The sequence below is a fragment of the Tachysurus vachellii genome, chromosome 7, assembly GCF_030014155.1.
Source record: "Tachysurus vachellii isolate PV-2020 chromosome 7, HZAU_Pvac_v1, whole genome shotgun sequence".
NCBI classification, from domain to species: domain Eukaryota; kingdom Metazoa; phylum Chordata; class Actinopteri; order Siluriformes; family Bagridae; genus Tachysurus; species Tachysurus vachellii.
The window spans coordinates 29713172-29728544 of NC_083466.1; the positions used below are offsets into that span (position 1 = coordinate 29713172).

At 42.9% G+C, this 15373-nt stretch overlaps 1 protein-coding gene across 1 annotated transcript in view; it reads right to left on the reverse strand.

Annotated features, from left to right (window-relative positions):
• Positions 1-9103, reverse strand: part of LOC132849139 (uncharacterized) — a 34813-nt gene extending 25710 nt beyond the window's left edge. Inside the window, exon 1 of the mRNA XM_060875355.1 lies at positions 8997-9103. The gene's annotated coding sequence lies outside the window, so the exon portion shown is untranslated. The remainder of the gene's footprint in view (positions 1-8996) is intronic.
• Positions 9104-15373: the final 6270 nt, after the last annotated feature.

Below are 15373 nucleotides of genomic sequence, written 5' to 3' on the forward strand. Positions count from 1 at the left end.
GGATTATCTGACTGAGACGTGTACGGTAAGGCATGTGGGGTTCAATATGGTTGCAGTCGCTGTTGTCTGTGGTGCAGTTAAAATCCCCACCAACAAATAAAAATTCTTCATTATCACAGGTCTCGATGGCTTTACATACATTCATTCATCTTCTACCGCTTATCCAAACTACCTCGGGTCATGGGGAGCCTGTGCCTATCTCAGGCGTCATCGGGCATCAAGGCAGGATACACCCTGGATGGAGTGGCTTTACATACATCATCTAAAAAAACAAGTCTTATACATATATAAGAACATATACAGTACACACATAAAAGTAAACACATGTTTCTCAAACTGGGCCCTGACTTAACAGTCTGCCTTTCACAATCTCCTCTGTGTTATGTTACTGGTGTAAAATTCTTAGAGAATAAAATTGCCACCTCTCCACTAGTGGAAGTGTTGTGGCACAGGCAGGAAAGACCAGGCCTTTCCTGAGTCCAGTCAGAGAGATTGCTGTTATAACAGTCGGTCTCTTGTAAAAACAACACGTCTATCTTCTTCTGCCTCGCCATTTCAAATATCTCTGCTCTCTTCCTACTATCTCTTGCCCCATTAACATTTAGAGATGCAAGGTGTATGTCCTCCATGACAAACCAGAAGAGGGTTATTAACAGCAGCAGAGTGTGCAGCCACTGAGGAGTGAGAAAATTAGACTGTTTCACCTCCATCATCACACAAGTTATCGAGTTTTGTCATTATTTTCTTCAGCCAATAAACTTCCTTATCTTCAAAAAACCTTCAGACATAAAATGTTTTATGGCTTCAAATACCCGTTTTAAATCAGGAAAGTGATCACTGATGTTAACCATTCTCATGTTTTTTGTGACTTTTAAGAAGTGTTTAATTTCAGTGACATTGTATTCTTTAGTCAGACTGTTACTCACAGCAGGGTCACTCACTGGGCTCAGGTACAACCACATCACTTCCTGTGTCACTTTCTGCAGCTTCTTGGTTGGTCTTTTTTGCGTTTGTAACGCTTACTCTCGGGCTAATAACTCGTAGATTATATAAATAATTAACTTGTTACATGCCAATCTATGGACCAGTGTTTCAAAAGAATAGGTACGCTACGGATAAAGATGCAACAACAACAGTGAACGGACTCTCACTTTTGTGTTTTAACAGGTTTCATGAGATTTTCCCATTGGTCTTCAACATGGTAAGGTCTTTGTTCGTTCACTATAACTTAGGGTTTGATTCAGCAAAAAGAAAAATAAATATTCAAGTATCAAAAACTAAAACAATATAGATCACACTTGTCAACACAAAAACAATTTGACACTTCTCAATGAAATAAAATGTCCTGTGATCTCTAAACTTTCAATTTCTCAGTCTTTCAAAGAAAACAGTCTCTCAAATATTTTGCCTAAAGATATAAATGTCTTTTCACTGTCGATGAGGGGAAAAATGTGTCTCCATCCAACGAGGGACAAAAAAAAAGAAGAGTTATTCGATTTCCTACCATTCGCAGAGTTCAGAAAAACCTGTGTTTCCACAGAAAATCCAAGAACAAACTCAAGGGAGGCTCGCCAGTCCAAACCCTGCTCAAAACCACTGGAAGGCCGGGACAAATCCAGAGCACAGGCCTCGGAACAGCAAAACAAGAAAACAACAGAGAGAGAAAAAAAAAACCTGATCTTGAACAAACAAGGTCATGAAAATATCATGAATATCTTCATTGTAACAACATTCAATAAAGTTCTCAATCACTGTTCATCACTCAATTTCACAGAACTTGAGTATTCTGACTATATATACACACGGAGCTCGTTAACTCAGAAAATTCCAGAATGGTGCGGCTACAGCACATCCGATTTAAATCCTTTTCTTTAACCCTTTTAATCGAAAACACACTTTGTAAATACCTTAACAACACTCTGTCGCTGGTAAAGTATCTGAATATCAACGTAAAGTTTTATACCTTACAAGTTAAAGATCCACCTCACTCAAATTACAATATCAAAATCACTCACAAGAAATGGAAAACAAAATGCGGCATTCATTAAAATGAATATTTTCTTTTTATGAATATACTTATTTTAAGTAGTTTCCAATCGTTTTGAACGTACATTAGTATGTTATTATATTAATAATATTATTTATGTGTACTCTGGTAACCTTGGTTACACGTATGTATGAGTTGCTTTTTTTTCCTCTCTTTTCTTTTTTATAGGGGTTTTGAAGGCAACCTGTTCGGTTTCCATCATTACAGAGTCACTATTCTCTTCCATCAACACGTTTCCTTCACCAACAGTGATTTCCTGTGTGTTAAAAATTACATCCTCAGTGTGGAGCTCTGTGTTACTGTCATGAACACTGATCTCAGCCTGCCCAGTGCTCTCAGTACACCCAGTGTTAATCACCACCTCGCCAGATACTGGGTTAGTTTCGGTGTTTGACACATCAGCTCGCTTTTCCACATGAATGTCGGTGTTAGACATCGCTGCAGCCACGCTGCCTGATTCCGTTCCGCTCATTTCCAGGACAACTCTTGGGCCCAACATCCCTGCACTCAAAACATTTCATTTGCCCTGTACTATTGTACAGCATGAACAATCTGCCCTCATGCACCACTCTAAAAGACACGTCTAGTGGCTGGTTTAGAACCATGAACACTTGTCTCCTGAAAGACTCGACTTTCTTTAATCCCCCGTTCTTACAGCCCAGATAAACTGTTCTAACCTTGCTTGCTACCTTTCTGTAGGCAGGTTAGCTACAGTGACCCAAACAGTTGGAGCAACCAGCGGTGAAACTATAACAAATTCACCACTTACCACAATGCCGCTGTTGGCCAGGTGTCTCATTAAGAGAGACAGACAGACAAAGAGAGAAAAAGAGAGAGAGAGAAAGAGAGAGAGACAGACAGGCAGAGAGAAAGAGAGAGAGAGAGACAGACAGACAGACAGACAGACAGAGAGAGAGAGAGAGAGAGAGAGAGAGAGAGAGAGAGAGAGAGAGAGAGACAGACAGACAGACACAGACAGACAGGTGTCTAATTAAACTAGAGACAGACAGACAGACAGACAGACAGACGATTCTCCTCCTTCAAAAACACCACCCCCGCTTTGTTCCTGTAGGAAGCAGCAACTATGTTCTCATTCCCGACCTCCTTCCCCATTGCCAGTAACACTTCCTCCACACTCACACCGTTTCGCCGGCACACACCTGACGCCATGCGGAGGGAGACAGGTGACACCATCCCGCTCCCGCCCTGATACTACTCACCTGACTAATAAACCACACTATTTAAAACAAAAAACTATAATTAACTTTCTGTTCTCTTTACTTCCTCGAAAGAGAGTAACTCTATCGAGAAAAGTGAAAGAAAAACAGACAAAAATCGCACGATAGCTCTCAGCTCCTGTGAACACTCACACACCCAAACACTCCCAGCATGCACAGAGAGAGAGAGAGAGAGAGAGAGACAGACAGGCAGAGAGAAAGAGAGAGAGACAGACAGACAGAGAGAGAGAGAGAGAGAGAGAGAGAGAGAGAGAAGGATGTTAAAATAATTAAACTATAAACATGAACATAACTATCATTAAAAAAAGTAAAGTTACTTACACACTGCAGCAGCTGGAAGTTTTGCTCCTGGAGAAAATCACTTAGCTGAGTCACTGGCTATTTTCAAACGGCGGTTGAAGACAGACACAGAGAGAGAGAGAGAGAGAGAGAGACAGACAGACAGACAGACAGAGAGAGAGAGAGAGAGAGAGAGAGAGAGAGAGAGAGAGAGAGAGAGAGAGAGAGAGAGAGAGAGAGAGGAGAAAGAGAGAGAGAGACAGACAGACAGAGAAAGAAAGAGAGAGAGAGAGAGAGAGAGAGAGAGAGAGAGAGAGAGAGAGAGAGAGAGGAGAAAGAGAGAGAGACAGACAGGCAGAGAGAAAGAGAGAGAGACAGACAGACAGACAGAGAAAGAAAGAGAGAGAGGAGAAAGAGAGAGAGAGAGAGACAGACAGACAGACAGACAGAGAAAGAAAGAGAGAGACAGACAGACAGAGAAAGAGAGAGAGAGAGAGAGAGAGAGAGAGAGAGAGAGAGAGAGAGACAGAGAAAGAAAGAGCGAGAGAGAGAGAAAGAGAGAGACAGACAGACAGACAGACAGAGAGAGAGAGAGAGAGAGAGGAGAAAGAGAGACAGACAGACAGACAGAGAAAGAAAGAGAGAGAGAGAGAGAGAGAGAGAGAGAGAGAGAGAGAGAGAGAGGAGAAAGAGAGAGAGAGAGGAGAAAGAGAGAGAGACAGACAGGCAGAGAGAAAGAGAGAGAGAGAGGAGAAAGAGAGAGAGAGAGGAGAAAGAGAGAGAGACAGACAGGCAGAGAGAAAGAGAGAGAGACAGACAGACAGGCAGAGAGAAAGAGAGAGAGAGAGAGAGGAGAAAGAGAGAGAGAGACAGACAGACAGAGACAGACAGGCAGAGAGAGAGAGAGAGAGAGAGAGAGGAGAAAGAGAGAGAGAGACAGACAGACAGACAGAGAAAGAAAGAGAGAGAGAGAGAGAGAGAGAGAGGAGAAAGAGAGAGAGACAGACAGACAGACAGACAGAGAGAGAGAAAGAGAGAGCGAGAGATTTGATTTGATTTTGAAAAAGACCTTTATTTCGATTTCTCAGTTTTAACAATGACCGATAAAAGGTTTAATTTAAGTCAATGCAGGAAAGGAATAAATAAATAAAACAAAAAATAAAACAGAGAAATAAAATAGCTTTAAAAGTTACATGCAAAACTATAAAAAAAACAAATGTACATGACATTCTTTAATACATGTTCTGTGCAAAATGCAGTTCATCATTAAAAACTGAGCAGAGTGCATTTTTAATGCACCAGATTTTTTCAAACATCGCCAAGTTTGTCGTTTTCTTGTAAAAGTGAAAGTCCACTAGAATCCTGGACTTCATCAGTGCTGTTGTTACCATTTTTGCATCATCGCTGCCTCTTTGTTCTACTTTATTTTTTCGGCTGATGTAAATGCCCATTTTTGCCTGACCCACAACAAAATTTAAGAGCTGGCATTCTGCTTGCCTTTTCTTAGTATACTTTACCCCCAGGATAAAAATTTGGACTGAAAAGGATTTGTTAAAAGCATTAAAAACAGACTGCAAAAGGGTAAAAAGGGGTCTTAGTCTGAGACACTGCATAAGTGTGAAATATTGTCTCCCTCTGTAGACAGAATGGACACTTGTGACTTGTCTCTGGACACAGGACCGAAATAAAAGCATTAACAGCAATGATTCCGTGCAGGATTCTCCATTGTAAATCTCCAGTTCTTTTAGTTAATGGTGGCTTGTAGAGTGACCTCCACTGTGGTCGCTCTTCCTCCCTCAGCCCGAGGACAGAGCGCCACGGTGTGTCTACTCTACCATTAAGACTGTTCTTGTTAAAAAACTTAAGACAGGCTTTATAAAACATTTTCCCAGAGACCATGTAAAAATCCATATTTGTGACTTTTCTACATTCTAAAAAGTGACCAGTACTTCCCTCTAAGTCTGGAGACAGAGAGAGCTCAGGAAAAGGGTCCTCCTCGTCCGGCTGTTCAGCCCCCCCACAGTACTCCACTAGCATTTGTTGTTCCTCTGGTGACAGAGCAGAGTTCCACCTCTGAAGTAGCCGCGCCACGATCCGTATCGATCTCAATCCCAGCCGTGCAGCTACTCCACCGGTGTCTTTGAGCTCTGGTCCAGCCAGGTCCACCAGATGTCCCAGCGTGATGAGACCAGATGTTTGCAGAGTGTGGGTGAGGGCACTGTCTGCAATGTCCAGACGAGCTCCGTAGATGAGGGGCTCCTGAAGTAGCCAGTGTAGCGAGTTCGTGCCTGTGGCTCTCTCTGTCCTAAAAAGTCTCCACACTTTAAAAACATTGTGATAAAAAACAGGTAGTCTCAAAGTGTTCAGCTTTCGAGGGTCCATTAAGAGCAAAGGTTTGTCAAGTCCCAGATCCCCAAATGATTTTAAAATAGTACTGGTCACACATTTCCAAGCTACAGACATTGAACCACATAAAAATCTCTGTAAAAACTGTAAACGAAAGGCAGCGGTCCTGCTCTGTAGGTGCACTACGCCCTGCCCACCTTCATCTTTGGGTAGGTATAAAACACTCTGGGGCACCCAGTGTAACTTATCCCAAAAAAAATCTAAAAACATTGACTGGATTCTTGCTAAAAAAGTTACAGGTGGGTCTACACATGCCATTTTGTGCCAAAGGGAAGACGCTGCCAGGTTGTTTATGATTAGAACACGTCCCCTGTAAGACATCTTCGGCAAAAGTCATTTCCACTTATCTAAACGTGCCTTTATCTTTAAAACTGTCCCTTCCCAGTTTTTTTGCATAAAAGGCTCTTCTCCCAGGTAAACTCCAAGATATTTAAAACCGTCTTTTTTCCAGAGCAGTCCCCCCGGGAGTTTGGGCACACTAGATAACCAGCACCCTACCAGAAGGGCCTCGCTTTTTTCCCAGTTGATCTTGGCAGAGGATATTTTGCCATAATCCCTGGAGATTCTACTCAGTGTGTCAATATCATTCTGTTGGTCTAAAATTACCACTATATCGTCAGCATACGCTGACAAATGGAGAGTGGTCCCACAACCAGGAAATGAGAAACCTTTCAGTTCGTTTCTTAGTTTGTTTAAAAATGGTTCAATGGCTAGGGCGTAGAGCATACCTGACAGAGAGCAACCTTGTCTTACTCCCCTGTACACTTTAAAAGGAGCACATAAGCCACCATTAAATTTCAGTACACTTTCAATGTCACAATATAAAACTCTTAGTTTGTTAATAAAATCAGAGCTAAAACCAAAAGCTTTAAAAGTTTTCCATAAAAAATCATGCTCCACTCTGTCGAACGCCTTCTCCTGGTCTACAGAGACCAGACCCATTTTCAGCCCGAACAGTTTCGAGGCACTTAAAAGGTCTCGGACCAGCGAGATGTTATCAAATATTGACCTCCCAGGTACACAGTACGACTGATCAGAGTGGATCACCTCTTCTAGAACGCTTCCCAGTCTGGTGGCTAAAACCTTAGAGAGCAGTTTGTAATCGCTACACAACAGGGACACAGGTCTCCAGTTTTTTATGTTGGTCAGGTCTCCTTTTTTTGGGAGTAGCGTGAGGACTGCCCTCCTGCAACTCAGTGGAAGCAACCCTCCAGTTAAGCTGTTGTTGAGGACTTCCAGCAAGTCTTCCCCCACAACGGCCCAGAAGCACTTGTAGAACTCCACTGGAAGTCCATCTATACCCGGCGCTTTTCCACTCTCCGTACTTTGTAGAGCTTTGAAAAGCTCTTCTGAAGTTATTGCTCCACTGAGTGCTGGATCTAGGTGTTCAGGGACTTTGGGCAGTCCTCCCAGGAAAGCCTGCTCTGTGACCTGGTCCACTTTAAGCTCGCTGGTGTAAAGCTTTTCATAAAAACTAACTGCTCTCTCGCGTATTTCTGTAGGATCGGATAAAATGTCCCCAGTTTCGGATCGCAGGTTGTGGATAAAACGTTTCTGGCCATTCTTTTTTTCCAAGTTAAAAAAGAACTTAGATGGCGCATCCATCTGGTCTGCGTTCTGGAAGCGTGATCTTATCAGTGCACCTTGAACTTTTAACCCTAGGAGGTCAGATAACATTTTTTTCTTGGCTGTAAGGGTCTGAACATGGGCTTGTTCACCTGCTGGCTGCAAAAGAGACTGGAGTTTCATAATTTCATTTTTCCAGTTGGCTTATGGACTGAGCCAACTCTCTTGTGACATTTGCAGTGTACTGTTGACATAATTGTCTGATGTGTACCTTGCCCAGGTCCCACCACTGCTGTAAGGATGTAAAATTTTCCTTGTCCATTTTAAAATTTTTCCAAAAAAACGTAAAAATGTCCATAAAATGTGTGTCATGTAAAAGAGCTGTGTTAAAATGCCAGTATGCACTTTTTGGTTTAATAGATTTTAAAACTGCTATGCAGGAAACCAAACTGTGGTCTGAGAGACCAACAGGACTGATAAAACAACTCTTTAAAATGTTTAAATGATGTTTAAAAACGTAAAACCTGTCCAACCTTGCCAGCGATATAAAATTGTTGCGGGTGTGTGCCCATGTGTACTGCCTCTGGGAACCATGAAAAGACCGCCATGTGTCGCTTAAACCGTACTTTTGAATCATTTGACTGAGGCGTGTACAGGAAGGCATGTGGGGTTCAATATGATTGCGGTCACTGTTGTCTGTGGTGCAGTTAAAATCCCCACCAACAAATAAAAATTCTTCATTATCACATGTCTCAATGGCTTTACATACATCATCTAAAAAAACAAGTCTCTCAACCGGTGAGGTTGGAGCATATACACACAAAGATAAAAACGTGACTCTCAAACTGGGCCCTGACTTTTAACAGTCTGCCATTAAAAAAGACAGACAGAGAAAGACAGAGAGAGAGAGAGAGAGAGAGAGAGAGAGAGAGAGAGAGAGAGAGAGAGAGAGAGAGAGAGAGAGGGACAGAGAAAGAGAGAGAGAGAGAGAGAGGAGAAAGAGAGAGACAGACAGACAGACAGACAGACAGACAGAGAAAGAGAGAGAGAGAGAGAGAGAGAGAGAGAGAGAGAGACAGACAGACAGACAGACAGACAGACAGACAGACAGACAGAGAAAGAGAGAGAGAGAGAGACAGACAGACAGACAGACAGACAGACAGAGAGGGGAGAAAGAGAGAGACAGACAGACAGACAGACAGAGAGAGAGAGGAGAAAGAGAGAGACAGACAGACAGACAGAGAAAGAGAGAGAGAGAGACAGGCAGACAGACAGACAGACAGACAGAGAGAGAGAGAGAGAGGAGAAAGAGAGAGACAGACAGACAGACAGAGAAAGAGAGAGACAGAGAGAGAGAGAGAGAGAGAGAGAGAGAGAGAGAGAGAGAGAGAAGGATGTTAAAAGAATTAAACTATAAACATGAACATAACTATAACATTAAAAAAAGTAAAGTTACTTACACACTGCAGCAGCTGGAAGTTTTGCTCCTGGAGAAAATCACTTCCAGTTTATTCCGTAATGAAACGTTAGTAATGTGTAACTCAGTAACAGCTGAGTCACTGGCTATTTTCAAACGGCGGTTGAAGACAAACACACAGAGAGAGAGAGAGAGAGAGAGAGAGAGAGAGAGAGAGAGAGAGAGAGAGAGAGAGAGAGAGAGAGAGAGAGGAGAAAGAGGAGAAAGAGAGAGAGAGAGAGAGAGAGAGAGAGAGAGAGAGAGAGAGACAGACAGACAGAGAAAGAAAGAGAGAGAGAGGGACAGAGAAAGAGAGAAAGAGAGAGAGAGAGAGAGGAGAAAGAGAGAGAGAGACAGACAGACAGAGAGACAGAGAGAGAGAGAGAGAGAGAGAGAGAGAGAGAGAGGAGAAAGAGAGAGACAGACAGACAGAGAGAGAGAGAGAGAGAGAGAGAGAGAGAGAGAGAGAGAGAGAGAGAGAGAGAGAGAGAGAGAGAGAGAGAGAGAGAGAGAGAGAGAGAGAGAGAGAGAGAGACTTTTTGACTTTTTAACATCCTTTATTTGCACAAGTCACGCAAAATAACAACAATCAGAGTGACTCAATAACTATATAATATATATATATATATATATATATATATATATATATATATATATATATATATATATATAAATGAATAAATAAATAAATAAGAGTAGTAAAATAACTCAAATAAATGAGGTAAACTGATAATAAATCATCATCATTAGCTTAGCTCTGGTGCAAAGCTCAGTTCTCCCTCAATGACTGCGCATAGAACATTCTTACACCACCACACTGACTGAAACATGTTCAGGTTATTCATGCTTTTATAGAAATTAAAATCAGTCAGTACTCTTGATTTAATAAGTCTGGAGAAGATCACTTTAGACTCACAGTCTGTATTTTGAGCAATTTTGTTTTTTCGGCTCAGGTATATTGCCATTTTTGCCTGACCAAAGACAAAATTGATCAGTTGGCACCTGAACCGGTCTCTCCTGACGTATTTAAAACCAAGAATAAAACACTGAAAAGTAAAATCAACATCGAAAGACCTTAAGAAGCTCAGTAAAAACACAAAGAAAGACTGTAACCTGGAGCAGTGAATAAAAGCATGAAAAACAGTTTCTCTCTGCGAACAAAAAGGACAGTTTTGTGCAACATCGGGGTTTAAAATGGAAATAAAAGAGTTCACAGAGAGAATACAGTGTAAAATCCTCCACTGGAGGTCGGCAGCTTTTTTGGTTAACGGTGGTTTGTACAGCGCTCTCCACTCTGGTCTAATATCAGCATTAAAACCAAGCACATTTCTCCATGGGGTGTCTACCCTCCCACTCAGTTTTTTCTTATTTAAAACCTTAACGCTGGCTCTGTAGAGCAGCTTCCCCGACACTGTCCCAAAGTCCATCTCCGCCTCGCCCCGGCACTCCAGGAGGGGGCCTTCACACCCGTCAAGGTCCGGAGCGATGATCAGCTGGGGAAAAGGTTCCTCCTCTGCAGGACCAGCCTCTGTATACTGATATTCCTTCAGCCGAACACGCTCCTCAGATGTTAGGGAGGACCTCCAGCGGTGTAAGAGTTGGCAGACAACCCGCAGGGACCGCATTCCCATACGTGCTGCCAGGTCCTCCACCTTCGACAGGTCAGCTCCCGCGACGTTCACAAGCTCCCGGAGTGTCACAATGCCTGCGGAGATAAGATTCCTGGACAGTGCAGAGACGGCCATACTGGAGATGTCCATGCGTCCGCCACACACCAGAGGCTCCTCCAGCAGCCAGTACAGTGTTCCACTGCCTTTGTTCTGTTTTTTAAAAAAGTTCCAGATTTTAAACAAGTTACGATAAAACAACGGTAATCCAGAAACGTCCAGCGTTCTGGTGTCCATTAAAAACAAAGTTCTGTCAAGTCCCAGTCCTCCAACTGTCTGTAATAATCCACTGGCTGCTGCTCTCCATACTAAGTCTCTAGATCCAGTGAGGAACCTCTGGATATACTGAAGGCGGAATGCTGCTGCTCTGCTGGCTAGCTGGACCAGCCCTTGCCCTCCCTCCTCCTTGGGCAGATGGAGCACGCTCTGAGGGATCCAGTGTAGACCGTCCCAGAAGAAGTCCACCAGCAGGGCCTGAATGCTCGCTAGCAGGTTTGGCGGCGGATCCACGCATGCCAGCTTGTGCCAGAGGGACGACGCTGCGAGGTTGTTGATGACCAGCGTTCGCCCCCTGTAGGACATCCTTGGGACCAGCCGCTTCCACCTGTTCAGTCTGCCCTTCACGTGCTCCACAGTGCCTTCCCAGTTCTTACTTAAAAACTCATCGCTCCCCAGGTAGACACCCAAGTATTTAAAACCACCTCTTTTCCACACTAAGCCTCCCGGTAATGCAGGTTGCCCACCGCCCCACTCCCCAACTAAAATGGCTTCACTCTTTTCCCAGTTGACCTTAGGCGAAGATAAAATCTGAAAGTCTTTTAAAATATCGTTTAAAACACTGACATCTTTCTGTGAGTTTACCATGACCACTAGGTCATCTGCGTATGCTGAGAGACATAGTGAAGCCTTGCTGTGTGGAATGTAAAAACCAGATAAATGAGATCTCATTTTGCATAAAACAGGTTCAATTGCAAGAGTATACAGCATACCTGACATAGAACAACCTTGTCTAATGCCTCTGTACACTCTAAAAGGGGTACATAAACCACCGTTAACCTTCAGCACACTCTCAATCTCACTGTACAACACTTTGATCATGGCTGTGAAACCTGAGTTGAACCCGAAGGTTTCCAGCACCTTCCACAAATATTCATGCTCAACCCGGTCAAATGCCTTTTCCTGATCCAGAAAAATCAGACCAGTCTTTAAGCCCAATAGCCTGGAGACGTCCAAAATGTCACGAATTAAATGTACATTGTCGAATATAGACCTATCAGGCACACAGTACGTCTGGTCCTGGTGAATGATCTGCTCCATTACCTTAGTCAGTCGCGAGGCTAATGCTTTCGAGAGCAGCTTACAGTCAGTGCACAGTAGCGACACCGGGCGCCAGTTCCTCAGGTCCATCAGGTCTCCCCTCTTTGGCAGCAGCGTCAGGACGGCCCTTCTGCAGCTCAAGGGGAGTCTACCTCCCCTCACGCTGTCTCTAAGGACATCCAGCACGTCCTGCCCTATAACTGCCCAGAATGCCTTATAGAACTCAACAGGGAGACCATCCATACCTGGCGCCCGTCCATTCTGCATCCCCTGGAGAGCCTTGTGAAGCTCCTCCAGTGTCAGCTCGTCGTCCAGCTCTCTGGCTGCTTGCTCAGAGAGCTTTGGAAGGCCCTCCAAGAAACTCTCCTCCACCAACTGTGCCCCTGACCGCTCACTGCTGTACAGCTTCGAGTAGAAGCTCACTGTCTGCTTGCGAATTTCAGTGGTCTCTGATGAGAGGTCCCCTGATTCTGTTCGCAAAGCATGTATGTACCTTTTCTGTCCATTCTTTTGCTCTAAACTGAAGAAGAACTTAGAAGGAGCATCCATCTCATTCATGCTTTTAAAGCGTGAGCGGACCAGCGCCCCCTGTGCTGTGATGTCTAACAGGTCATTCATTTTGGTCTTTTTACTCTTGAGCGCTTCAATATGCCCTCGATTTCCTGTGGCCTCCAAACACTGGAGTTCCACTATTTCTATCTCCAGAGCTTTCAGAGATCTAACAATGTCTCTTGTGACATTGAGAGTGTACTGTTGACAAAAATCTTTAATTTGTGACTTAGTCACATCCCACCACTGCTGTAATGAGCTAAAAGCTGCCTTCTGAGATTTAAAACAATTCCATAAAAAAATAAAAGCCTCTCTAAAATAAGCATCTTCTAAAAGTGCAGTGTTAAAATGCCAGTAGGCACTCCTAGGCTTTACATTCTTTCTACTGATTGTACAGTGTACCATACTATGGTCAGAGATACCTACTGGAACAATAAAACACTTCGTAAAAAGAGTAAGTTGATGCTTAAAACCATAAAAACGATCCAATCTTGCCAGGGAGAGCATGTTATCAATAGCATGGGCCCACGTGTACTGTCTCTGTTTTTTATTGAAATTCCTCCATATATCATCTAACTCATGGGTCACCATAATCTCCATCAGGCGTTTACGGGATGCTGCGTGAGGTTCTGAGTGGTTCCGATCCAAAATATCTGCAGTACAGTTAAAATCACCAGCCAAAATTAAAATGTCAGCAGTGTTGCAGCCAGCAATCACATTGCTAAGCTTATCTAAGAAAACCATCCTCTCCACTGCATTGGTGGGAGCATACACACAGATAAAAACTAAAACCTCATTCTCATAAAAAGTTTTCACTTTTAAAAGCCTCCCATTTAAAATCTCTTCAATTGAATAAGAACAGGGAATAAAATTGCGAGTAAAAAGCAAGGCAACCCCACCACTGAGTGTTGTGCCGTGACTTAAAATGGCCAACCCATCCCACTCCTTCACCCAATCAGCAGTATTATTGACATCGCTGTGGGTTTCCTGAAGCATAACAACATCAATGCGCTTCTGTTTTAACAGTTCATATACATTTCAACACATAAGAGCAACTAGCATCCCGGCCTCACCTAAGGTTCTAAACACACAACTACATTGCTTTACAAGTACAGGTCAGGAAGAGTTAGTTAAACTTATTACTACAGCTAAATCAACAACTTGTTCACTAGACCCCATTCCAACTAAACTACTGAAAGAAGTGTTACATAAAGCCGGTGAGCCTCTTCTTAATATTATTAACTCCTCGTTATCTTTAGGTCACGTCCCTAAATCCTTCAAGTTGGCAGTTATTAGGCCACTCATTAAGAAACCTAATTTAGATCCTAATGGACTTTCAAATTACAGACCGATTTCACACCTTCCGTTTATGTCTAAAATACTAGAAAAGGTTGTGTCTGTTCAACTGAGCTCCTTCTTACAGGAGAACAATATCCTCGAAGAGTTTCAGTCAGGTTTCAGGCCCCATCATAGCACAGAAACTGCACTTGTTAAAGTTACAAACGACTTGTTCTTAGCTTCGGACCAAGACTGTATGTCACTATTAGTTCTACTTGACCTTAGTGCTGCATTCGACACTATAGATCACAACATTCTCCTAGATCGCTTACAAAATTACACAGGTATTCATGGACAGGCTTTAAGTTGGTTTAGATCCTACCTTTCTGATCGATACCATTTTGTAGAATTAAATGGTGAATCCTCCAGCTTATTACCAGTTAATTATGGGGTCCCTCAAGGATCAGTTCTAGGACCTCTGCTTTTCTCGATATACATGCTTCCATTAGGGAACATTATTAGAAGACATGGGATTAGCTTCCATTGCTATGCCGACGACACACAGTTATACATCTCCTCAAAACCAGATGAAATAACTAAATTGTCGAAATTAACTCAATGCCTTAGAGAGATAAAAGACTGGATGAGCTGTAACTTTCTGTTGTTAAACTCTGATAAGACAGAAACACTACTTATAGGCCCAAAAACTAGTACACAGAAACTCTCACAACTTAATTTCCATTTAGAGGGATGTACTGTTACTAGTAGCTCGACAGTGAAAGACCTGGGTGTTATATTAGACAGTAACTTGTCTTTTGAAAATCACGTCGCCCAAACCACAAAAACAGCCTTCTTCCACCTCAGAAATATTGCCAAGCTGAGAAACATCCTGTCTGTATCTGATGCTGAGAAGCTAGTTCACGCTTTCATGACCTCTAGACTGGACTATTGTAATGCATTACTAGGTGGTTGTCCTGCATCTTTAATAAATAGGCTACAGTTAGTCCAAAATGCAGCAGCCAGAGTTCTCACTAGGACAAGAAAGTATGACCATATAACCCCAATTTTATCATCTCTACACTGGCTACCTGTTAAGTTTAGAATTGATTACAAACTGCTGCTACTTACGTACAAGGCTCTTAATGGTTTAGCTCCCATGTATCTAACTAGTCTTCTAACACGTTACAATCCTTCACGCTCTCTGAGATCACAAAACTCAGGACTCCTGGTAGTCCCCAGAATATCTAAGTCTACTAAAGGCGGAAGAGCGTTCTCTTATTTAGCTCCCAAACTTTGGAATAGTCTTCCTGATAGTGTTCGGGGCTCAGACACACTTTCACAGTTTAAATGTAGATTGAAAACTCATCTCTTTAGTCAGGCGTACACATAATACATCCCATAAATATTGTGCACTATCACACTAGACTTGCACATTCTTATGAACAGCAGATATGTTAATCCCTCTGCACTGCTCTTCTCTTCTCTTTTTCTACCCATGCCGAGACACCCATGCTAAGATCGTCTTCCGTGCGTTGAAATTTCTGGACCTCCACTGAGACAAGGCTGACTC